The 25,794-nt window shown below is 36.9% G+C and overlaps 1 protein-coding gene across 5 annotated transcripts in view; it reads left to right on the top strand.

The window, feature by feature from the left end:
• LRRC4C (leucine rich repeat containing 4C) overlaps positions 1 to 25,794 on the top strand; it is a 485,229-nt gene that overhangs the window by 208,996 nt on the left and 250,439 nt on the right. The window lies entirely within an intron of this gene.

Genomic DNA, 25,794 nt, shown 5'->3' with positions numbered 1-25,794 from the left:
TTCAGAAATGTGGGTGTCAAAGAAATCCATTTGAGGATGCTGTGATTTTTCCTAGGGGAGTAGTTCTGTTTGAGATTACTATGAGACAAAGCTATCACTTAAGAAAATATGGGATTTTACATGCGCTTCATACTCCTGGCATCTCCATTAGAAAGTACTTAAATGATTTCCTGTTTCAAATATTGTTAACTTGAATAAATGCCCACGTTTCATGCTCCAATTACTGTACATATTTTTAATGCTAATATCTTAGTAAAACAATTGGTAAAAATAGTGGTGTAAAAATGGTGAACACCTAATTTATATTTCCTATATGAAAAATAGAAAATATAAAAGAAAGCAACTTTTGTTTCCCTTTCACTGTATTAGTCCATTTTGAGACGCTTCTCAAGCTTCCATGGAAACATTTAGCCAGAGACCTGGAAAAGATCAGAAATATGAGCAGCAAGCTCTGACTTCATGCACTCTTTGTGCCCCTTCTGCCAAGACAGAGCAAATGTATATTTGTTACTCCTCAGTGCATGTTATCAATCAGCAGCAAAAAAGAGGACAGATAGAGAAGATGTCATTCAGGGTGAGAGTGGTATTTTTTGTAATTCTTCATTATGCCTTCTATTTGCTGGTGTTATTGTCCTCCTAGGCCCTAAAGAACACTTTAAAGAACAATTCAAAGAAGGTTTGGTACCATACTGACTACATTTCAATGTCATTAACTACTCCTCCATCTCATAGACATTCTATCATGGTATTCCGAACATTTCCTTTTTCAATTCTCTTTCATTTTCATAAGCAGCTATCTGAATGGCCAACAAAGTAAAAAAGTCTCTCTTTCCAATACATGTAGCCAGAGGGCACATCAGATGTATAAAATGGACTGAAAGAATATCCAGTGACACTAAGTGGTGGTGGATCATGCAGAAAGATAAAATTCTGTTGATGCAATGATGATGGAGATATATTATACTACAAATACAGAATGAAATCTTTTTATCTTCACCTCTGTTCACAGTAGGTGTTATGTTTTCACTTAGGGAAAGTAACCTTTGTAACCTTTTGTTCTGTTTGGATGGAGTAATTGATGTTTGCATCTGTGCTATATTTGCTCTCTTTAGAAAACAAAACCCAACAAGACTTTCCTGAAAAATATTTAAGCTTTACAGAACAAATCAGACATGCTTTATGGAGCGTTAGCTCCATCTCTTTACTGACAGTTATTCCTGTTTTGCGTAATACTTCCCAGACGATAATTATTAAATGCTATCAGATGGTTGATATTTTCCAAAGAAGTCATTATACTTGCCATCATGTCATTATAGGATTTACCTTTTGCTGTGGTTTTTTTTGTGCATTTTTTTTTTTTTGCTGCTAAAACACAGAAAGTGATTACTTCACATAGAATAAAAACCCCCAAAACGCCTTTAAAAGCATTTGCATGTTCTTTTTGAACATGTAATAGTTTATGTAAGCTTATCCATAAATTATTCAGCATTTGTTGAGTGTAAATGTGGCTCATTGGGCTTGCTGCAGTTGGACTTTCCCAATCTAAATGACTGTTCAGCTTACAGTTGGCAATTCTGTTATAGTTGCTAGTTTAAGGCAAGGAAGGACTGCAGATGGAACACCCTGGTTTTGTTATGGGAATCCCATCTCCCAAATGTTTTGACTTCTACTCTCAGAAAACTACCCCAAGCATTTGCTTGTGTACAGGATAGGAAGAGAGATGCATTATCACTGTGTATAATAGTCCTTTATTAAAGGAAGTCTTCATACCAGCCTAAATACACTTCATCAAAGTAACTTAGTAAACTGAGACATGGATGTTCTTCAGATTAAAAAAAAAGAAAGAATAAAACAGTATATATATAGGAAGTCCAAGTTGAAGAAATAGGCTACAAACTCAGAGAAGTCTTCCACATGTACAGGAAGGTTCAAAGAAAACTCATGAATGGGATGGTAGAAGCAAGTAAGTACATGTAAGGGGAAGAATTGCTATCTGTAAATGTATTGACAAATTGGCAAATTCATGGTTGAAATTCTACAGAAATAATAGGATCTTTATATGTACTAATAGATTAGACTGTCCCATCTCTTGAATTTTTGGATTGGGGTGTGCGCAGAGGACCTTCACCAAAAAATAAACTTGTGTAAATCATGTTTACAGAAGATTGCAGAAATAAAACTTCAAATGAAAGCTTGAAGAATAAAACAAGAAAGGATATGGTAGCAAAGATATTTTTTTTTGTAAAACATGCTGTCTGACTCTGAAGAACTAGTGCATGACAAATGTTTTTCAGTATTTCCTTGTGCTTTGTTTTTACCAAGAGGGATAATACTGCTTTTGAAATGAAAAATTGAAGGAAGAGCTGACAGTGGAGTTTATTCCCTGATAAGACTTGCTGAGCTCCAGAGCCCTACCCTTAGGAGAACTTTTGTTTCTCAGACAGAGGCTATTGAAGAGGAGCCTGATTTTTTGCAAGACAGGTGTAAGTCTAGTTTGCTACTGTAGGAAAACATTCATAAAATTCAGTTTTAACTCTTGAGAAATTTTCTCCTGTGCTACATAGTGTGTTGCTACTGAGCTCATAAGAAAAACTATTTTACTAAATACAAAAATTTTAGCAAACTTCACTTATGCTACTTTTTAGGTCAAGAAGAGTAAAATGAAAAGGGGTGATGTCAGTAAAAGCCTCACCAAAGATCAGAGTGATTAAGGTAACACAAAAGTAAAAGCCAGATACTATTTACAAATCAGAGCTGTTTCATTGTCAAATTAAGCAGAATAAATAAGCAAAGAAGACAGCAGTCTCAGTATTGTATGGTTTTTTGAGTGGCTGGCAGGTTTAGGGGAGAAAGATTTTATTTTTTTTCCCCAGTCCCCCTGGTGAACTGTGTACATGCAATGTTTTGCACTCAGAGGTTTTAAGGAAAAAAAATTAACTAACTTCTCATTTGTTATTACTTTGTCTTTCTGAAAACTTAAAATGATAGGCATGATTCCTTTTAATATGGAGCCTGAAACATACAGGAAGTGTACAGCATTTATATCTAAAATTTAGGATGTTTTCTAATATATTTTAATCCCTGGGAACAGTCAGTTAGATTTTCTGAGATAATATTTCACTTCTGATCCAATCCAAGTGATTTATCCTGATGCATTTGGCAGACAAATTATCTGCTTAAATGTTGATGATGCTACCAAGACTAATCTCCTAGAGATAACAGCATTTAATGGTTAGAACAATACTGAGAGTGGCTGTTTGTTGGTTGCATCATTGATAAACTGTCTGGACATTAAATATTTATTTTCCTTGTTTGGTACATATGAGCAAGTGTTCATCTGTTGCGGGTCAGTTGTAAGAACCTTAAAATTGCACCAAAACCTGTTGTAAAAACTAAGTGAAAACAATAGTCCTCCTTTTCTACTGGTAGGCTAAACTGTATGATGCTTATATATACACCTTGTGATTTCCAAAATAGTTCCTGAAGGAAGAAAAACTGTTGGCTCCTGGCTTATTGCAGTGAAACTGTGCAAGCTCAGAATAGTTCTGGCACTAGCAAGCTGGTTCTGGTAATAACAAGCTATACTTACATTGTAGGAATCTAAACCAGCCCCATGCTATCAGAACATGCTACTGGGAAATTAACTCCACCCCAGCCAAACCCAGCACAACTTACTACACTGTTGTAGTGCGTTTTTTTACTTTGTAATACTTTGAAGTAGTTTTGTTTTGTATCCCCATATTTTTCCCAAATGGTTTATCCCAGACTGTGCCCCCCTCCCTTTACCTGTGTTATCCCTCTCCCGGGATGAGATCATCCCCAAACCCCCACCCTGGCTCTCTGTCAATCACTCAGCATCCCATCCCCTCCATCCAGAAGTTTCTGTCCAAGTCTCGAGTGATCAGCCAGAGGCCAGGGGGCAGCCCCCCAAGCCTTGCCCCATACGCTGTCCTATATGTCTGTCCCCCAGTACCCATCCCTTAGGGTCACTTATTGGTTGGTAAAATGTTCTCTACTTTTGGTTTCCACCTCCCTTTAAATGTGACCTTGGCACATCTCCCGGGGCTCTCGGCAGGAAGCCCCCTGAGGTGCAGGAGCTCCTTTGGGACTCATAATAAAACCTTGGATTAACCCCTGCTAAGAGTCGGCCCTTTCTCTTCTACCCGTGTCTCTGGTGTCTCTTGGGCTGCACAGGCGCCCAGCCCAGGTGCCCTCAGTACCCTCGGGGCACACACAGAGAGTGTCTTCCCTCAGCCCAGGTGCCCTCAGTACCCTCGGGGCACACACAGAGAGTGTCTCCCTGCCAGCCCAGGTGCCCTCAGTACCCTCGGGGCACACACAGACAGTGTCTCCCTGCCAGCCCAGGTGCCCTCAGCACCCTCGGGGCACACACAGACAGTGTCTCCCTGCCAGCCCAGGTGCCCTCAGTACCCTCGGGGCACACACAGACAGTGTCTCCCTGCTGTCAGCCCAGGTGCCCTCAGTACCCTCGGGGCACACACAGACAGTGTCTCCCCGCCAGCCCAGGTGCCCTCAGCACCCTCGGGGCACAGAGAGTGTCTCCCTGCCAGCCCAGGTGCCCTCAGCACCCTCAGGGCACAGAGAGTGTCTCCCCCCAGCCCAGGTGCCCTCAGCACCCTCGGGGCACGCACAGACAGTGTCTCCCTGCCAGCCCAGGTGCCCTCAGTACCCTCGGGCACACACAGAGAGTGTCTCCCTGCTGCCAGCCCAGGTGCCCTCAGCACCCTCGGGGCACACACAGACAGTGTCTCCCCCCAGCCCAGGTGCCCTCAGTACCCTCGGGGCACACACAGACAGTGTCTCCCTGCCAGCCCAGGTGCCCTCAGCACCCTCGGGGCACACACAGAGAGTGTCTCCCCCCCAGCCCAGGTGCCCTCAGCACCCTCGGGGCACACACAGACAGTGTCTCCCTGCCAGCCCAGGTGCCCTCAGCACCCTCGGGGCACACACAGACAGTGTCTCCCTGCCAGCCCAGGTGCCCTCAGTACCCTCGGGCACACACAGACAGTGTCTCCCTGCTGCCAGCCCAGGTGCCCTCAGCACCCTCGGGGCACACACAGACAGTGTCTCCCCCCAGCCCAGGTGCCCTCAGTACCCTCGGGGCACACACAGACAGTGTCTCCCTGCCAGCCCAGGTGCCCTCAGCACCCTCGGGGCACACACAGACAGTGTCTCCCCGCTGTCGGCCGTGTCGGGGCTGCCCCCCGGTGTCTGCCAACGCGGGACTGGCCCAGGGCTCCTGAGAGGCTCGCAGAGAGACCGAGACGCTACACAAAACAGCACTTTGTTCACAAATTTTGTGAACAACCAGCCTATTATCTTTGCAGATACTCAACAATGTTTGCAGTGTATCAATAAAGCTGCACCACCCTTACATCACCTTGACGAGGTGAAAAATTGTCTGACATTCTGGTAATGTAGCCTGTATATGCTCTGAAGCAAGAAAAAGAAAAGGATGTATATTTCTTTAGAGAGAGAGAGAGAAACCTAGATGCAGGAAAAAGAAGCAAATGGAATTGGTGGTATGACACAGGAACAGGTAAATCATGAGCTATATTTTTATAATATTTTTAGTTCTTAATTTAGTTTATTTAAAGCTTTGAGATATTTACACTTAATTTCAGAAGAAATTTTCATTTTGCCTTTGAAATCTTCATGTTTTACTAATCTAATGAAAAAAGAAATAATGATATTCGCAAATGAATAATTCTACTTCACTTACATTTCTTCAGTGGTGCAGAAAGTTGTCAAATACAAACCCATAAAAATTATTATGCCAAAAAAACAGCATTCAACAGTTATATCATGGCTCTAAAGATTTTTTCAAAAAATCTGAATGTATTTTGTGTATGTGTAAAAACCAAATTTCTGATATTTCAGATTTATTTTAGGAATACAAAATTCTTGATCTGTGTACTATTTGAATTAGCCATCAGTTTAGAATCCCAGATAACAGAAGCCTGATCAATTTTAGATGGCACAAATCAACTAAGTTGATAAACTGAAGTCAGCTCCACTCTGAAGGAAGTGATACATCATTAAGTGATAGCTCAGACAAAAACAATCTGAATAAAAGGTGCAGTCACTCCTAGACTGAGCTAGAAAAGCCTAACACTTTCTTAGCTCACCACTGGATTTTGTTAGTGGGTTTGTGAAGTGTGTTACAAGAGCCCCCTACTGCTCTCAGCTTTAAAAATGAATGTTATACTTACTGATTATTTATTAGATACTTTGAGATGAATTGTAGAAAAAAATGAAAATTTGATAAGCATGTTTCAAGTAATTCTCGAGCTTTGTTCATCTTTGGCAAAAGGTGCAGGAAACCAAACTGGTTACGAATATAAATAAGGGCTTTTTTATTGTTTATTATATACTTTAAGAGAAATTCAGCTGATCGTTATTTCTCAGTGAGACTTCATTTCTATGGGATATTTCCAAGCAACTATAAATTAAACTATTAGCCTATACTACTGCTAATATTTTAACTGAGTGAGCACAACTCCTTCTTTTTTGTTTTGCCTCATTATACTTATCTTATTGCATAGTACAGGTTATGATCAATCATGATTCAAATATAAGTTTAGGTTGTTTTCCCAGTTCTTTTGCCTTCAGTCTGACAGCTGCTCCCTTGACATCTCCCCAGACTAGGCAGACCTTAGAAGTAAATAATGACAGGCAAACGAAGAACTGTCTCTCATGCTGACAGTCATTTTTCATTCCTGAAAGATACTGTCAGTTTCTTGGATGACTGCTTGAGCTTCTTGGACTGCAGCCACATTTGTTTTGTTTTTGAGAAGTTCAAGAGATAGCAGTGTGAAATGAGTGACCCTTTTCATCCTTCATCTTGAAAAACGAAATTGAGTTTGCTTAATTTCGACATAAACTTAGAATTTTCTCTTCCTTTCTTCAGTCACAGTGAATGTAAATGGAATTTTATTCCCATAAAAGTGTTTTCGGTAACTTCATCCACTGATTTTTTTTCTGGGAGTCAAAATGGACAAACATGTCACTAACAGTATTTTTTTTTTGCACATGCAGTTTGCTAATGTGTTTCAGTAGTATTTCTGATCCCTTCAAATAAGTGCTGTTATGAAGAATTAGAAACAAAGAAGAAACAACTTTGCTTTAACAAAGTAACCACAGGATGTTAATGAATAATTCCTGCACTGAAATTAGAATTTTTTCTGCTCTTATTATTTCAATGAGGATGCAGTGTCATAAGACCTATAGAGTAAATCTTGTGTACAAGAGGGTAAACCCACAAATAGCAGGAACAGAAAATTCTGACTGACCCATTAGATAAAAGTTGTTCAACAAATCTGTAAGGAAAATAGATAAATCGCTAAAAGGTATATTTTTTCTTTTCCGGTCATAGAAGAGAAAAACAGGCAGTGTGCACTTTTCCAGTGAAAATGGAATGAATGAAAGGTTCAATAGCATTCTCCATGGAGGGCCTGGAAATGTAAATATAAATGAAGCACTTTCATCATGACAGTGCATCCAAAAAATCCTTTGAATTTAGGCCAAACAGCCCTAGAGAAAATGAGAAATTCCTAATGCTTCCTGCCAAAGAAAAATAAATATGATTCCAAATTGAAACTCATGACAACAGTTGCATATCTGTTGTTATGTTATACAGAGGAAATGTTGTTTGATTATACATGAAAACCAATTGTAGGTCATGGATTTTAACCCTCAATACAAACAGAAGATAGGGTAACTGTTGATCTTCTAGCCTCACTTCATGATGTTCTTTTCAACGAAATATACAGGTAAATTTAGATTTACAAAAAAAAAAAGGCAAATTGCATTAAATTTCATTCAACAAAAATACGTAGAAATTTTGGTGGCAATACAGTTTGTGTGCTTGTGTCTTTTGTTGCTTTCTGAAATCTTCCCTTTGGTACCTTGGGCTTTATATTTCATCTCCTTGCAGATGTAAAGTATTTATAATGCAGGTACTTAACATAGAGCAGGATGTTTCAGAATTCCAAATTATTCCTTGTTAAATAGTAAGCTCATTTGTACGTGTTCTTGTCACTACATGGAAAACCTTGATAGTAAGTCTGGGTTTTTTTTCCTCAAAGGGATATATCCAAAATGTCTCTTGAAAAACTCACATCAGAGGAAATAAGCGTGCCATGCTAGTAATGGATGTTAAAGTGAATGGAGAAATAGCATTAAGAAGGAAATACCATTATATTTGGTGCATAGCTAGCCTGAGTAATCTATACAATTATAGAAATTACAGAAATCAGGTATTCAGAAAGGGATTAGGCATGTAGAATTAATAATGAGAGTATCTGCAATGGCATTAGTGAAGAGCATATCTGTAAGGATTATAGTATTTATTATTACAGGAGGTACGTTCAACACATTCTTAGTATTAGAGATAAATGTGCTTCTTTGGCTAAAGTATAATTGTAAAAGTCTCATTTCACTATTCTATTTAGGTTAAAATAATGGAGCAACTCTGATTTAACATGGCACCTTGAAAATCAGGGATTTTTTTTTTGAGTTGCAGATATACTGTAATGTTGAAGGCAACAGGAATAGAATGGGGGGAAATTCCAAATACAAGAGGGAGAAATTTCAGTGATAGATGTCTTTGTCTTGGCAGCACAGAGCATCATCTTGTTTTTGGTTAATCGCTGTACAAATTTTATAGTCTATAATTATCTTTAATTATAGAGATACACAACCATTATTATACTGAAAGGAAGATGATAGTTGTGCACAGTTAAACATCCTTCTTCTATGTCTCTATTTCTGGAAAAGAGTATGGAATTATAATACTCGTAGGTGTTTCTTCTGTCAGTTTTGGAGCAGTATACATAACAATTATTTCTATTACCAACTTTCATCACTCATTAAACAACTTTGAAGAACTGGGAGAAATATCTTGCTTTGTGTCAGTAGCTGGCAAAGCAAAGTTGTAGAACAGGAAGATGAAGCTATAACTGTATTAGTGTTTCACTCTCCAAATGATCCAAGGCACTGGCCTAGTACTGCTCGGGAAGGGTGGGCCTTTGTCACCCAAAATTTATCCTGGCTGCTTCTCAGTCCGAAGTGAATGAGTAGTTTCAAGGTCAGGAAGGAAATCCTGTTGGCACTTAAGAGATCCAAACCAGGATTTGGACAGCAAGCAGTCTGGAAATGTGCCTGAAAAAAGCTCCAGTGTGGATTTGCTGCTCCCCGAGGGAAAGAACCTTCGCTGTGCCGGTTGGACCATATTGAAACTGTTCAATGCTGTGACAGTACTTGATTACACAGCTGGGAAGGAGTTAGAAAAGGAAAAGCAGTATATCTTATTTTCAAAATTTGAGATGTGGTTTTGCTTCTGAACAAGCAGGAGTATATCATGGAGTATATTAGTCTCGGTCAACGCTGGTAGTGTAGCTCCAGATCATTCTTCTGAATATTATTTCTCAGAAAAGGCTTCTTTCTGGAGTCAGCACCCCTTAATTTACCAAAAATTAGGCAAAGAAACATATCAGTGATATATATAATCTGATGATGAGTTGCAGTTTTAATAAATACGTGTTTTGCTGATACTACTTTTTACTGAAGAAGGAGAAAAAGTACAGGAAAATGAGCATTTATATAATGATATAATTATATGTTCTTTGTAATATCTTTGTTGTGTTTCACTTTTTTTTTTGTTTGGTCTGAAAACAAGTACTACATTTGTAAGACCATGTGGTACATAAAATGGCAAAAATGGAGTCACTGACTGCTCAGTTCCTTTGGTTTTAACCAGAGAACAAAAAAAAAAGTATTATTTTTATGCCATTTACAGGTCAAGGAAGTACATTCCCCTTACTTTCATTTTCAGCAGCCTTCTCTGCCCATCCCACTTTATCTTTCATTTAAAAGATTTGATCAGAAAAATACTCATGCCATCTTCCCTTTTCCAAGCAAAACTGGAATATACTAAACACTCTAAGTTGATTCAAAGCAAAACTGTGGATACAATGGCAGAGATCTGGCAGCTTCCCAGTGGCTTCCTGCACCTTGTTTCTTTCTGTGTCTCGTGCAGAGTAGGGAGGAGGGACTGCCCTTGTCCATGTGTAATACATGTGAGACGTGCAAAGAATGCTCATCTCAGATGCACAGCCAGGCATTGGAATGATGGCAGGCCCCTACATGATCAGATTTAAATTTTATTTAAAGGCTTGTCTTCTTCGGTTTGAATCTGCCTTCAGTGTCATCTATTGGTACTACTCACTTGGGTCTGTGTAATACTTGGCTTCATTTTGTTAACAAAACTTTGAACTTAGGAGGTACAGGGATTGAAAAACCTGATGCAATTAATAAATTTGAGGAAGGAGCTTCTGAGATAACTCATAAATATTCTCTTTTTTTATTATGATTGCATTATTTACTTGAGATTTTATCTGCTTTCTCCTTCAAGGGGCTCCTTTGTTTTAAAATTCTTTTATTAGGAGTCTTGGAGACATGCAAAGCATGGCTTCAAGCTTTCCCTACCACTTTATGTCAGAGGTGCTTAACTGAGGTGGAGGTTTTGTAATTGGAGGAAATTTTACATAAATGCATTTCTAGGTTTCGCTTTTTGTTACGTCTGCCCAGACAAGAAAATGAACCTTGTGTTATTTGTGATATGCTGCTTTGATGGTCATCTTATTCAAATATCTGTCCATTAGGGATGTCCATGCTACCCTAAAATACATTTCACAAAAACAGCTCAAAATGCATAAAATTACCTTCTTTTAACCAAAATGGTCCTAAAGAGCACCAGCCTAGTGATTCACATCTCTCTTAATTCGTGAATCATGTGCTTTTTCTCTTGCAACAATTATTGGCTGTAACGGTAGCTGATCAACTTTCCTCTCTTTGCTGAAGAGAACTTTTATTTCATAGTACAGTACTATTTTTATAACACAATTTAAAAGAATCCTAATTTAGGGATATTTTTAATAGTCTTAGAGTCATCTTTTGAATATTAGCTGAGCCAGGTAATTATTATCCAATATTTCTTTTCCATTTACCAGATTACTCTTCAGTTATTGTAGAGGTAGACAAAGATTACTTTGCCATCTGAGGTAGGAATACATTGCTTGACATATAGAGAAGTCCAGACATAATTTTCCAGGAGTCAGCATGAAAGTTATATACTTAAGTATGATTATTTATGTATTTTAAGGGTATAAATGTTTTGAAATTCTACTGGTTTTTTATAGTCTGATTTGTTACCTTTTTCTATTCGGGGTTTTTTTTTTTCCTCTTTCTTCTCACATCTAATATCAGCATGTATGATAGAGCAGCAACTTTGAAAATTGTCAGTTCTTTAAGTGGGGCTCTGTCATTACAAGATCACCCAAGGCAAATTGAATCTTAAAATCTTCCAGGCAGTGAATGAGGAATTTGTAGCAGAGGTAAAGAAAATAAAATTTCGGCCATAAATATATACTGTGAAGGTCTCTTTTATTTGTTCCATATTCAGGTGATGATTTCAAATTACAGTAAACAATAGCATCTACAATACTCAGAGGAGTAATAGCTTCCTTTATGAGGGAGGTCTGGAAGAGGATGACATAATTAACATAGAAAAATGAGAAGTGAGAGGGGACTGTCTTTATTTTCTCTAAATGCATGAAAACACAAGTAAGTGCCAGAGCAGGAAAAATCCATTAAAATCTGGGGCTGGCAGAGAGGCAAATGGAGAAATTAGGCATGAATACGTTTTGATGGAGTATTTTAAGTATTGTATAACCTAGCTAGAAAAGAGCTAACTTTCTGGGAAAAGGGAGAATTATTAGCACAATGCTTGGCAGCTTCTGATAGTTATGACTATATTTGCTTGCAGCAAGAAGTTGGATCCAGTGACCTCTGAATTCTCAGATATATTTTTGTTGCTAATTTTTCTCCCTTTCTCAATATGCAATATTTTCTTTTCTGTCTTTGGATGCCTATGTACTTTTCTGAGAGAAGAGAATTTTTTTTCATTTCTTTCCCTTTAGTCAGTAGGTCTTCCCTAGGAGAACTGCAAAAGGAAGACTGAAAACATAAGTAAAAACAGCTGTTCTGCTGAGTGCTTTCATTGAAAATACCAGAGCAGTTGGGACCAACTTCAAAATGTGTCTTGATTCCAGGAAGTCTTGGTAGTCGGGCTGTAGGCAAACTTAAAAGGTCTTTATAGTCCTCTGAGGGCTTGGACAACGGGGAATGGTTGGAAAAGGGAATATGGTGAAACCTGTAAATGAGTGAATCTCTATTCCATATGGGCACCAGCGAGTATCACATTTTAATAGCTTTCTTTCATTCTTCATGTTCAAGTTACATTAAGTAAAACAATTAAACGGAAGCAATTAATAGTAGAAATGGATGTAACAAGCTGATATCATCTAAAAGTCTTGAATTTCAGAAAGGGTCAGTGTTTAAGGGCTGTGCTGATAAGGTAAATCGCTGTAAAAAACTATTATGGTACAGCAAATCCATTATCCAGAACTGAAACACAACCCTTCCTCTGGGGTGATGTATGGCAGCAATTCAATAGCACACACAAACACTGGAGAGTAAAAAGAGATTAAAATGACAGGACTGTAACCGTATGGTCACCACTGCAGTAAGTATATAAAAGGGAAAAAAAACTTTCAGATGATGCAAGAATTTTTTTCTTTACTTCTACTGGGAGAGGTTAATAAGAAAAACTGAAGAAATTCTCAGAGAACCCTTTGTTCACAGGGCTGAATTATTTTACAAATGCTGAAATTCAAATCCCATCTGCTAATAATTCAGTTCAGAATACACTTGAAAAAGCTTGTGATGGGATGAACTTTTACAGCTAATTTGAGGCTTCGTCAATAACTCTTTTGAGAGCTGTTGAATTGTTGGAATTTGAAGCGAAAAAGGACATTTTTGAGTGTCAGCAATGTGCATTATGGCTATGCTTGTTGGTATTTCCCTTGGAATGCTGGAATTTTGGAAGCTGTGTGTAAGAGCGGATCCTATATGGAGAAGATTTCATGTTTGGCCTTGCTCATGTTTATCAAATTTCAGCTAATTTGAAATCTGCCTAAAAAAATAAAAGGGTCTTTAAATTCAGTGGCACCCAAGAATGACGTTTTTTACTGGTTTTATCCAATTTGGGAAGGCAGGAACAAAGACCAAACAGATGACACAAATCAAAGAAAGGTCTTTCCATAGTAGTTTCTCTGTGATGGAAAAAGAAGAAAATCCTCTGTTTAGAATCTTGAAATGCTGGAGTGTGCAGAACAGGCTTGGTGCAGAGGAAGGAGATGCCCTCTGTTCATGCTCACAACATGAACTTCCTTTGCTGACACCCAGTTTTCTCTCTTTGATTAGATTCAGTAGATCTGTAATTGCCCTTCTTTCATGATGACTTTTGTGCTCGTGAAAAGGTATCAATTGACAACCCTGAAGATTAAAATCCTTTCTTGGAGATTAGTATGGAGTATACAAATGCAATGGGGTTTTTGAAATTGTCAGTGCACTTCAAGCCTCAACCATTGAAACCTTGTTTAAAAATTGGGTAAGCTCTGTCTCCACAACCTATTTACAGAAGAGTTATTCTGTTAAAGTAGCATGCCATGATTATATTCTTTTTTAATTTTCTAATACTAATTCACTTTGCTTGATAATTTTCGCTGTTCTTTTGAGGGTTGAACGAAGTTGAGCGTTTGGGCTTTCCCCAAGTCATACTTTGTTGTGGCCTCTATTGGTTTAAACAATTCAGACATGCACACATCCTTGACCCTAGTAAATTTCTGTACAACCATTCAAAGTGTTGAAACCAATTCCAATTAAAAATATGCCTCTTGTTTTTATGTAATACTTATATAGCTCTTGTACTGGTTTGCATTGTAGTCAAATTTGCATCTTATGCTGAGCTCAAACAAGTAAATTCAAAGATACCAAATATCGCTGGTAAAGCAGTGTTATGATGTAACTAATAGTGACTGACTGCTTAATTTCAAGTAATTTTTTAGTTACTTTGAATGCAAACAGTTATCAAAAATAATGGTTTCAAAGCCAGACATGGCCCAGTATGGAAAGAATTGTTCTTAAAGATAACTTAGCCAGCTTTTAAGTGAAAAAATAAGATTTTTTCTCTAATTCTGAAATGTATTTTAGACTTTGAAAACAGTTTATACACAAAGTAGCACTTTCTTTTCTGCATTAATACTGTAGCCAGAGGGAAAGGCCTTGCAAATTAATACTAATAAAACCACAATATTCAATTCCTTTACAAAAAAGAAAAAAACAGCACAGTATAAACAGTTTGTAGTTTGTAGGCCAAATAATCTAATAGTCCATACTCCATTTCTGGAGAAGATGTTTCTAAATAGAAAATATTTCCAGTGAATTTGTTTACCTGAACACAAACTGCAACAAGCAATTAAAAAAATCAACACTAAGTTTTATTTAGAAACTATTTCACTCTTTTAGAACTGGAACAGATTATAGTAAGACTCACTCTGTGTCTGTGTTTGTGCAGAAGGATAAAATCTGATTACACAGATGCAATTCTTGGGAAACAGAGGTTTTGTGACCCCACTAAACAGTGTACATTGCATTGAGATGTACCAGTGAATGGATGAACCAACTCTCCTGCTGCTCTACAGCAGCAGGTCTTTACTGGTAAAAATTGCAGTTTATTTGGAACTTTTTACAGTACTCCGTATTTTGCTGGTGTCCAGCTCCAGCACTGAGATTTCTCTGAAATCTGTCCTAATTTAGTCAAACCAGGAAATTTCTCTTTGATGGTGGGTTGTTGTTTTGTTTTACTTGCTTAACTAATGTTTCATTCTTTTCACCACATCAAATTTAGCCCAAGTTTCTGTGCTTAGTTTTAAGGAGCATGATACAATATTCATGTCAGAAAGGGAAAATATATGCCCTGACTTTTTGAGTTTGTGCTGTGTTGCATGCTAAAAATGTGATATGTTTGTGATGTGTTGCCTTCTACAAAAAGCAGCCCAGGTAACTTGCTTGTACATGTTTTTACTAGAAAGGAGAATAGGAGATACTGAACAAGAAGAGAGGTAACATTCATAGTTGCTGCAGTACATTTGTGATCGATTTGAAACAATTTACACTTCAAATAATATCTAAAGTTGTTAAAGTATCTTAATATCATAATTCTTTTCTTTTTCAAATAGCACAGTTGAGGTGCTGTGATGCTGAGATGCTTGATAAGAGTCAGCATATGGAAGGGATATCATCTTTGGTTGCTAATACCCTAGCATAAAATGAACAAATATGAATGAAAATATACTTTGTTTGTTTGTATGCCTATCTAAGATTAAAGTAAAAATCAAGCCCAAAATCAAACATAAGTTTCTCAGATGGAACTGCCTCAAAAATTGCTTACTGGACAATATCTTTATTCAGCACACACATAACTTTTAAAGAGAGCCTTTTAAAAAAATTCTAGTACATCTACAGTCAATTAAGATGGCCTATGGAAAGAAAATCAGTTGTTTTATGACCTTTTGACAAATGAAAAAAAAACCACAAAACCCCACTGTTTTAAGGTAGTTTAATTGCCTAAAGATTGGTGGTTATGTAAATATTTGGCAATAATTTTTGAATGAAGGCAACTTCATGTTTTCCATCTTTTATCCCGTCCATGAATCCATTTCAAAGTTAAGACAGATTACTGTAAAATCTGTGTTTTCATCTCTCTAATTTTAAATTATAAGCACATTAAAGAAGTATGAAATTTTTTTTACACCCACATTAAAAAAGTCACATCTAATGTTTGACATACCAATAAAAGTTTTTACAGATAGAGTTTATATGATACACTGTATAATGAGTCCATGGCAAGAAGTTTTTATTGTGCCATTTGGACTTTCTGTAGTGTTATTTTCTTTGACATATTTACCCAGGAGCTGGAGGCAGATGTCTTGACCTTTTTATCAATATGTCACTTCATTGGATATGTGTTGAAATTAGGGAAAAGATGGGGACATAGAAAGGAAAAAATCAGAGAGAAATAGGTGCTGAATGACTCAGAGATATTAACACTTCTAATATGTTGAAAAGGAAGTAAAGGCTTCTTTTGTAGCCAGCTAAATGAAACATAAACTACTTTTTCTTTTATTCTTCATATCCTATTGAACTTAAGGGCATAGGCTATATGGCTGAAGAATTGACTTCTAATACTTCTGCAGTAGTTATTAATTTCAGATTAGAAATATTTAACTCTTAAACCTCTTAAGCCGTCCAAAATAAGACAAATAACTCTATCTTTGGAAAATGAAAACAAGGAAAAAACTTCTCAGTATGACTACATGTCTTCAGTCTGCTTGCACTCAAGTGACACAGTGACACATGACTGATTAGCTCACCAACTAAAGTTTATAACCTCTGTTACACAACAAATGTAGGTATAATATTAAACTATTCCTACTAATTATAGAACTCTGTCTTGCTAATGATAATTCAACTTCAGATTTTGGTATTTAATTTCTTAAGGACACGCTTCCTAATCAGAACTAGATACACTTTCTTTGCCAGTGAAATCTGTGATTTTTAACTGATACACTTGTAGGAAGCCCTTAGAGTTTCTAAAACAAGAAAATTTTTTTATTTGAACACTTCCGTAATAGTTGTTATCATCAGACAAAATAGACAGAAACATTAGGGAGAGTGGCGTGTGTAGCACCAGCTTGATGCTTTTTAAATTTGCAGTGGAGGCTTGATTTAGTTGCCTAAATCTAGCCTCCAGCTGCCTTTCCAGATGGGCATGAGTCTCCCATAGATCCTGTTATATCTGCCAGACTCCTGACAATGTCTCACATAATCCTGGAGCATGACAAATAGCATTAGACGTTTATACTTAAGCAACAGATTGAGCCCTGTATGTTTAAATATCAAGAGTATATGTCATTAAGCTTTACTGGGGGACTTCAAGAAGCATTGTGAAAAAGTAAAGCATTTCTGAGCTGGGATCAGAACAGACTCAGGAGTTTAGTTCATTGTGAGTCAGGATTTAACTGCGGGCTATCAAAGGAGACATTAGTTTGAGTTCCATATGAAATTAATCTTTTCTAGACCCAGGTCAAATTCGGTATTGATTTGGAATAAGGATTTTAGCTATCCCAAATAAAGTGTTCTAATGATTCTATATTAAAAATAAAAAAAAAAAAAAAATAAAATAAAAAAAAAAAACACCAGACCAAAAAATAAAAACCCAAACAGAATGAAAATACAAAAAGAAAAAGAGAAAAAGAGGAATATATTTCCAAAAACCAGTGATATTACTTCTGGTTTCTTTTCTGTTTGAAAGTTTGGCTAATTCTACTCTGTCTCAAAGCACCCTGTGGTTTTTAAATGGATAGGATATTTACATCTACCTACTAATCTAAAGGGCTGACAGTGTTCATCTGTGCTGTTAAACCACTGCTGTGTTCTGTCTCATAGTTGGCTGCACTTCAGTAGTAAATGGAATTAGTCTATTATTATAGAGTTGTGAAGTGCTTTGAGGTCTGTCAGGATGTATATCTTGTGATGGCATGCCAAATAGGTAAATACCTCAACCATTTTACACTCTTTAAAAAAGAGGAAAAAAATATTAAATTATACATTGTCATTGTCATTATTATTATTTCCACTTTTTAACTTTACAGGAAACAAAAAACCTGAGGAAGAAGTGTTACACTGAGAATTTTCCAGTCACCTTTTTTTCAGAAATACACAATAGGTATTCCTACAGCGATGAAATATATTCACCTGAATTTTTTCTAGGTTTCAGCTCCTAAATTTGTTACTTCTTTTAATGTTTAGGGAGATGAGGAATTAATGCAGCATTGTATGTCTTTGCATTGGACATTCAGGAAACTTTCGTGTTTTTTTCGCTCTTTTGTAGGAAGGATATTCAACACTTTTCACAAAACTAAAGAGGAGGAAAAAATAGTCTCACTATCTGATGTGTTTTAGTGACCTCAATAGTGATATCATCCAAAAATGATAGGGGCCTCTGGAGATTGTTTTGTCAGGCTGCACACTTGAAGCAAAACCAGCTTATTTTGGATGAAGATGCTCTTGAAGCTTGTTCAGTTAAATTCTGAACATGTCCAAAAATGTAAATTCCCCAGCTTCTCTGGGCACCTGTTTCAGTATTTGATCACTGTCAGTGTGAAAGGGTTTTTCCTTATATCTAATTAGAATTTTCCTTCAAGCATCTTGTCTGTTGCCTCTCACCCTGGCACTGTGTGCCTCCAGATTATTCTGGAGGGTCTGTCTTTACCTTCTCACTAAGTAGTTAACTGTGACAGTAAGATCACACATTAGATTTCTTTTTTTTAGGAATAGAATTGAGCCAGTTACCTCAGCATCTTGTGGCAAATTGGATTCTCCAGTACCCTAGGTATATTCCTGACCCTTTGCTGAATTTATAGGAATGGTTTTTCATTCTGGCATGACAGTATCTTATACGTGGAATCTCAAAATTAAAGCACAGTATTGAAGATGTAGTCCCAAAGATACAGAATTGAGGGCAATAATCACTTGTCTTAACTCACTGAGCACAAGCTCTATTGCTTAGTATGATTTACATCATGTTTATAACAAGGACATATTGCTGTTATGCTTCTTTCTCTCCAGAGAGTCCTGCTGCACAGGTTGTTCTATTCTAAGTGCAAGAAGTTTGCATTTTCCTTTATTAAGTTTCATTTATGCAGTGCATGAATGCCTGCAGCATGGGAATCTCACAGGAGGAACGAGAAGTCGATGTGCAGTCACAGAGCTATTATCTCATTGGAATCACAAAGTGGTAAAGGATAGGTTACATAATTAGGGGGCTGCTTTGGATGTGTACTTGCTGCTGAGAGGATCAGGATGGGAAGGAAGAGGACATGTGCTCTGTCCAGTTTTGAATCTGTAGCTGTGTCTCAGGAAAGACAAGGAGCTGCTTGGGAACTTAAGAGTGTGGAATTTTGATGGGCATCTGCTATAGACAATCTGATCAAGAAGAAAAAGTAGATCAAGCCTCTTTCTGGAGAACTAGACAAAGTGTCAGTATCACAAGCATTAATCTTTAGTGTGCACTTGAACATCTTCTGCAAAGACACCTTTGGAGTCCAGGTCTCTTGCTGACCAGGGAAGATGATCCAGTAGACCTGCTAGGGCCAAATAAGGCAGACATGGTCAGACTTGTGGAGTCTTGAGGGAGGAGTAACCATGGAATTCTGGCTGTTTTAAGTTCTGGTAGCTCACCATGCTTGAATTTTGTGACAGTCAGACACTGAGAAAACATGCTTAACATGCTGTAGGTTGGTACTAAGAGTTTGCATTGTCAGCTTGATGACACTGTAGGTGAGTGCTGGAGATTGGTGTAGTGTGTGGTCTGCTAGAGTCTTGATTGCCACTATTTTTTAATGAACTTTTTTGTGGGGTTTTATGGTGGTTTTGCTTGTTTGTTTGTTTTGCATTTTTGTTTGGTTTTTTTTTTTTGTTTTTTAACAAAAAGATGCAAAAATATCAGATAAATGGGGACAGAGGTATTTTGGGAAGGCTAGCCCCAAATAATTAATATTGAAATGTTCTCACAAATTGCTTTGGAACTCTATTATTTATGCAGAGGGGAGAAGGAATCCTCCCCTCACCCAAACCTTTAAGGGAATATCCCTGTATTTGCTTCAAGGTGGATGACTGAGAAACACTATTACATTTTGGTAATTCTTCATGAACAAAAAAAAAAAGGAACAGAAATGTCAGGGTTTTAAATTTCTTTTCAAGACAAACCAATATCTGAGCGACAGAATAACAAATAGAAGCAAATTACAGACAGAATGATTTAAAAATAATGTGTAAAAGGTTAATTTTTTGACAGTAGCAGTGAGGGCCTTTTTTTTCCTTGGGCTCTTATTTTGTACTAAATATCTGACAGTTTTGAAATAAACTGGCTTCTTTACTGAGTGATCTGGAAAAACAATTGGCTTGGCAAAAGCAGGCTGATAAAATATTGCAGTGTCATCTTTACAATGCCAGAATATTGGAAAATAATCACAGACTGTTTTCCATTGTAAAATGAGGGATAAAGATGAAATGGATTAATGTTGCTTCTAATGATGTACAATATAGTAATTGCAATTTTTATGGTATTTAGCTTTCAAACAATAATTTAATTCATTTGAAGAACCTACTATGAACTTGCATAAAATATTTCTTTCTATGTTCAGGCCCTAGCAGAGGGAATTCCTATGAACTGCCAAAGTAAGACTTGCATTAAGGTTCACAGAGTTTTAAATACCTGCTGTCATGTAAAAAATTCCCTCATTTCAGGGCTTGTGTTTTCTTCTGGGAATGCATTGATGAGGAAGTTTTTGAAGAACTGTGAAACTAAACAGAAAACAAAGCAATAAATATGCTCAGGGGTAACAGAAGTTTGGCTTCTGATATTAAGAGTGCCTAGTCCTTTTTACCTTGCTGGGATTTATGAAACAAACATAAAAAATTACAAAATAAAAACAAAAGTACTATTTAAACTGGTAGAGAAACTCCAGTAGAATGGCATTGGGAAATATTAAATTTTCAGTCATATTCCAAAATGTATGTAACTTACTGGGAAATAAGTAAACAGGCTTTTCTACAGCCCAAAAAATTATGATTCATGGTAGTGGCAAGGGTAAGTTGTAATACAGTCTAAAAAGAGAGGACAGTACCAGGTGTGTTTGAATAAATAGATTCCAGGTGGTATAATCTCCAAATATTGGATGCCACATGGAAGATAAATTTTTCATGAACTGCATCCCAGTATACAAGATAATCTAAGATATGAAACATTTGCACCAAGGTTAAAAATACTCAAAAATAAGTGAAATGTCAAGTATATTTCTAGCTGTTATTTCAGTTAGCAAAAGCCATTTCAAAATCTCTTGACAAACATAAAGGAAAACATGAGTGTGTGAATTTTGAATAGGTCCCTTTTTTCCCAATTCCAATTTAAAATCCTGAGAACTGCTGGTTGTGAAAAGATTACAATAGCGCATGCACTGCGGGTCACAGTTTAGCTGGAAACCTGAGATCAATGCAAAAACCCTAAAGACACAGCTAGCTACAAAGCCCACAAGTGTCATCACTGGTTAGTCATAACATATGTACATTTTGGATTCCAAAATGCACATACAGAATTCAACAGGCATGTTTATCGATTTTGTTCCCCCCTGATTTGGAAATGACTAGGTACACAGTGTCTTTTCAGAGGGACAATTTGCATGAAATAAATAGTTTTGAATGTCTGCAAATTCTTTTTTTTCTGTAAATCTGGACTTAGGTTATGTATGAAGCTGGCAATAACCCTACTGAGTGAAAGTTAGAGTGGGATCATATTCCATTCTCTCAATCTTCTTGCTAAACTATATGGACTTTGGGTTCCCTATAGCTCTGAAAAGTGTCTTTCTGTCACCACTCTGGTTTCACTTGTAGAAATCTATTTTGTACTTATTTCAGTAAATCCCACAATGATATGTTGAGATGCCTTTTTTTTTTTGCAGTTCTTCAGTGCAAAGCGTCTTGAGAAATGTGAACTAGTCATTCCAGCAGTGTCTCATAATTCCTGGTGGTAGCAACAGTTGCAATGCACCAGAGAGAAAACAAAACACAGGATTTCTCCTGCTCCTTTAAGTAAATAACTACATGTATAATTTGCTTTGGTGGCCCAAAACTAACAGTGTTATCTGCTGTGCTGGCATCATTACAGAAAAATGTTTAGGACAGAAAGAGGCAGCTGAGGGTGTGGGAGCATCTTACTGGAGACACATTATGGAACCAGGCACCACTTTGGGTAGCAACAGCCTTGAAGGGCTGTGGCTGCAGCAAGGATGCTAAGAAAGAGCTGCAGGAAAACCTGAAGGAGCAGAGAACATCTGAGAAAAGGGGCAAAAAGCAAAGTGTGGGAGAGTAAAGCAGGAAGAACAACAAAGCATTTGAGGGAAACTTCTCTGTGCATGACCCTGACATCCAAGTGTTTGCTTGATTGTATTCTTTTTCTGCCCCATGCCTCACTTGCTTTACTGCTTTAATTAGCAGTAAATTAAACCAAGTAGAAATTCCCCAATTCGAGATTCTTTGTTACATGTACACATGAGGCTGAAAAAGGAGATTGCATACATAGCACTAAAATAAACCCACAGTGACTCAAAACCTGAAGAGCTTAATTTCTAAAGATAAGCCTGATGTTAGGTAGCGGTTGTTTTCTTAGAACACCTGTATTTTAGCTTTTCAGCCTGGGAAAGCAAATATTTGCAACCAACCATATTTCTGGTAACGTATGAGATTGTTTCTACTACCTCCCTCATGCTCTTAAATACTCTCTCACATGGCTTTTCGTGCAAAGGATAAGCAGGAGGTAGTGCTGACATTATTCCCTTGGGATTTTATAAAGTCCTAAGCATTTGCTTAGTTTGAAAATAATTAGAAATTAAGAAAAAACATTTCCAAAAGCAAATGTAAATGTTTTTGTTACATTTTTGCTTTAAGTATGCATTTAAGTAAAAGACCCTTCCCCCATATACACCCACATACAGAAACTATAGGAACACCCTTTTGAATTCTCGCTCTCTGCACTGCAAATGTCTCTTCATCCTTAAATTTTATATTTAGTTATATAGTTAAAACCAGTTAAGACTGCTGGTTTTAATAATTTAATAGTTATTAAAACTGCTGATTTTAATATGCCACTCAAATGTATAATTGGGTTCCCATGTATTTTGAGGCTTGTTGCCCTAGGGTTTTCTTTCTTTGTGGAGTTTAGTGGTCATAGATCATTTAAGCAAATCAATTTTTTGTAGAGTTTTGAGGAAAGTGATCTGTTGCTATGTCTTTCAAAGTCAAAGCAAAGACATGCCCCACCCCCACCACACCCTCAGCTTCTGGAAAAAAGTTTGAAGATTTGCGTTCTTCCTTCAATGTGATTTGCATTCTTCCTATGAGATCGGCCACCTGGATTGATGAAACTTGGTGATGACGTTTTCTTTATCCCAGTGAACATATTCTGTAGAGGTACCCTATGCATGCATTTATGGAATCCAGACATCGTTGTATTCATCTCAAAAAAAACCCAACAAACCAACAACCAACCAACCAAAAACAAACAAACAAACAATCAAAACTAAAACCCAAAAAAACCAAAGAAAACCAAACCCAGACCCCAAAAAACCCCATGAATATCATGGAATGGTTTGGGTTGGGAGGGACCTTAAAGGCTATTTAGTAATGATGATGTTTAGAAGGTAAAGAGGAGCATGTACGTAGAATCAAACAGTTTACAGTCACCAAGATAAAATACTATTGCGCCTTCCCTTGGTGTATTCTAGGGTAGTGTTAATTTTCCTAACAGATAGTTGGATAGATTAAAAATACAAAAAATAATACAATTATTTCCTCTCCCGTAAGCTATTTTCTTTGATTTTAAACAAAAAATTATAAGAAATATCCCTTATTTTAAACTTATACCCTGTGCTTTCTATGAAAAATGCATACCTATTGCCTCTAAATTTAATTTCTTCTATGTAATTGCACACAAACTATCACTTTACCTCATGTTTTCTTCATGCTTTTACTATAGGACATAAAATGAGTTTGAAGCAGTGAAAATCTTACTGCCTCCCATGCTGTCACTACTGTTTTTACTACTAGCTTCTCTGACATTTCAGTACCAATCTTCAGTCCTATGATGCTAGGACTGACAGAAACTCTAGTGAGCAAAAGTCAACAGAAATCTTTGGGTTGTGTGGAGTAAGTGGGAAGTTAAAATATTCCAGCAGTGAAAAACTGCTTACTTTCAGTGAAAAATTTCTTTCGCTGAATATCATCTCCACTGTTTTTTGCAGCCTCCTCTAATCAGTGCTGTTCTTCTGTTGTTCAGCCTGGAAATCTAAGCACTATGGATGTATGTTGTGGATGAACTCAAAGTGTGAGGTGTGTATTGGAATGGTGTAAAAGATAGGTCACAAGATTTCAAGCTGAAATAAAGGAGATGCTGTCCAAGGAGAAGTCTGGCCAGCCTGCCAAGAGGCATGCTAAATGGGAATGTGTTATAGAATATGACTTAGAGATGCAAGGTGCATTTTAAACTTAGCAGATAGTGCAAAGCATATCGAGAAAAAATAGACTCTCTGTTGTTGATAAAAATCTTTTCTCTCTATTGTGTTTAATACAATTGTTGTAAAAAAATTATTTCTATCATAGATCCTGAGATATATATAAAAGCACACTAGAAAAATATTATTTAATTTTTTCCCCCACTAAATGTACAGGTGTACCATAATTTGGTATTGATGATTGGTTTGCCTTCTTTATACTCAATTACTATCAATCCCACTGGATCTCTTCTAGTCTATTATCTGAAAGTTATTTTGATAGTAAACTCTATAAATACAGTTTTGCAGAGAATTAAATTCTTATTTTAGCCACAGCATTATTTTGCTTTGGAGAACACAGCAATAATAGGAGTCTTTTCTTACTGCTTCCTTTTCAGTTAAATGGTATATATATCATAAATTTATCAAGCTGAATGGGCACTGATTAGCTGCACCTTTTAGACCTTGTACTACTAGTAACTAGAGAGGATTTTCCCTGGAGATAATTTTGTAGAGAAAAGGGATCTGAGATCTGTTTGGACATTGACCCTAAAATTCCTGCATGAGTGATTCTTTATTTTGCTAAAGGTTTTGTTTTCCTTTAGGGAAAAAAGTCCCAACAACATAGTAGCATATCAGGTAAAACCAAAATTATAATCAGAGATTCATTTCATATATTGTAGATTTGTGATTCAGGAGGGGTATAGCAATCCAGATGAAATGGGCAGCAAGTGTTTGGAATTTGGCAGCTGTGTCATTTCCTGCTGCTTAATCTGTTCATTTTAGTGTCAAAAGGAATTACAAGATAGACCAATCACCAGAGTGACATTAAGAAAATCTGTTCTTTTCATTGCTCTGCCTGATGTTTTAGCAGGTGAATTGTGCTGAATATTATTACACTGATTAGAGTAAGCATTAGGGTCATTGGAGGGTCAAGTTTTCCTTCTTTGACTCAATGTATAACACTGCTTTCAGAACCCTCCAAATGGCCTAACACCTCTCTCACTTATCTCTTACAAAAAAGTATATTTTACAGAAAATGCAATCTCTCCTTCTTTCTCAAAGGACACACTGGAGGTGCAATGGAATAGAGGCCTATCATCCTGCTGAATTACTCTGTTTGGGAAGGTGGTGATAATGTCTCTAAGTGGCTTCAGTAATCTACTTCTTTCTCCTCACTCTCCCTGGGAAAACCATTTGAGATTATTCTGCTCTAGAAGGGAGCAGAAACAGCTAGGGCTTGAAATAGCTCTAAAGGATTTGAGTGTAGTTGCAAATCCTGTAGAAGCAAAATACCTTCTGATCTCTTAAACTTTACTGCATCTGCAAAACTAGACTGCAACTCAAGTGTATCTTGACTTTAGGACTTTGTTTACATTTGAAATAATTGTAGGAGATAGGTCTGTGAGAGAAAGATATTGATGGGAAAATTCAAGATAAAGGTTTTACTTGGTCTAATTGCTTCATTTTAGATGATTTTTGTGGTATAATAGCAAGTGGCATATGGTTATATGGTAATTTAAAAAAAATTATCTCTAGTTTACCCAAAAAGTGAAAGATTTGTGAAAAGATAAATGAAGACCTTAAACATCCAGCTTAAATATATAACAAAGCTAACCAACTTTTACTGCTTTACATTACCTGGTCTTGGTCAAATCAATGAGTCTTCTTCCTCCATTTTTCTATATATCTTACTGTTAAG

The sequence above is a fragment of the Agelaius phoeniceus genome, chromosome 6 (assembly GCF_051311805.1).
Source record: "Agelaius phoeniceus isolate bAgePho1 chromosome 6, bAgePho1.hap1, whole genome shotgun sequence".
In the NCBI taxonomy this organism is placed as follows: domain Eukaryota; kingdom Metazoa; phylum Chordata; class Aves; order Passeriformes; family Icteridae; genus Agelaius; species Agelaius phoeniceus.
Note: the sequence above shows the minus strand (reverse complement) of the source record. Positions and strands in the feature narration are given on the sequence as shown.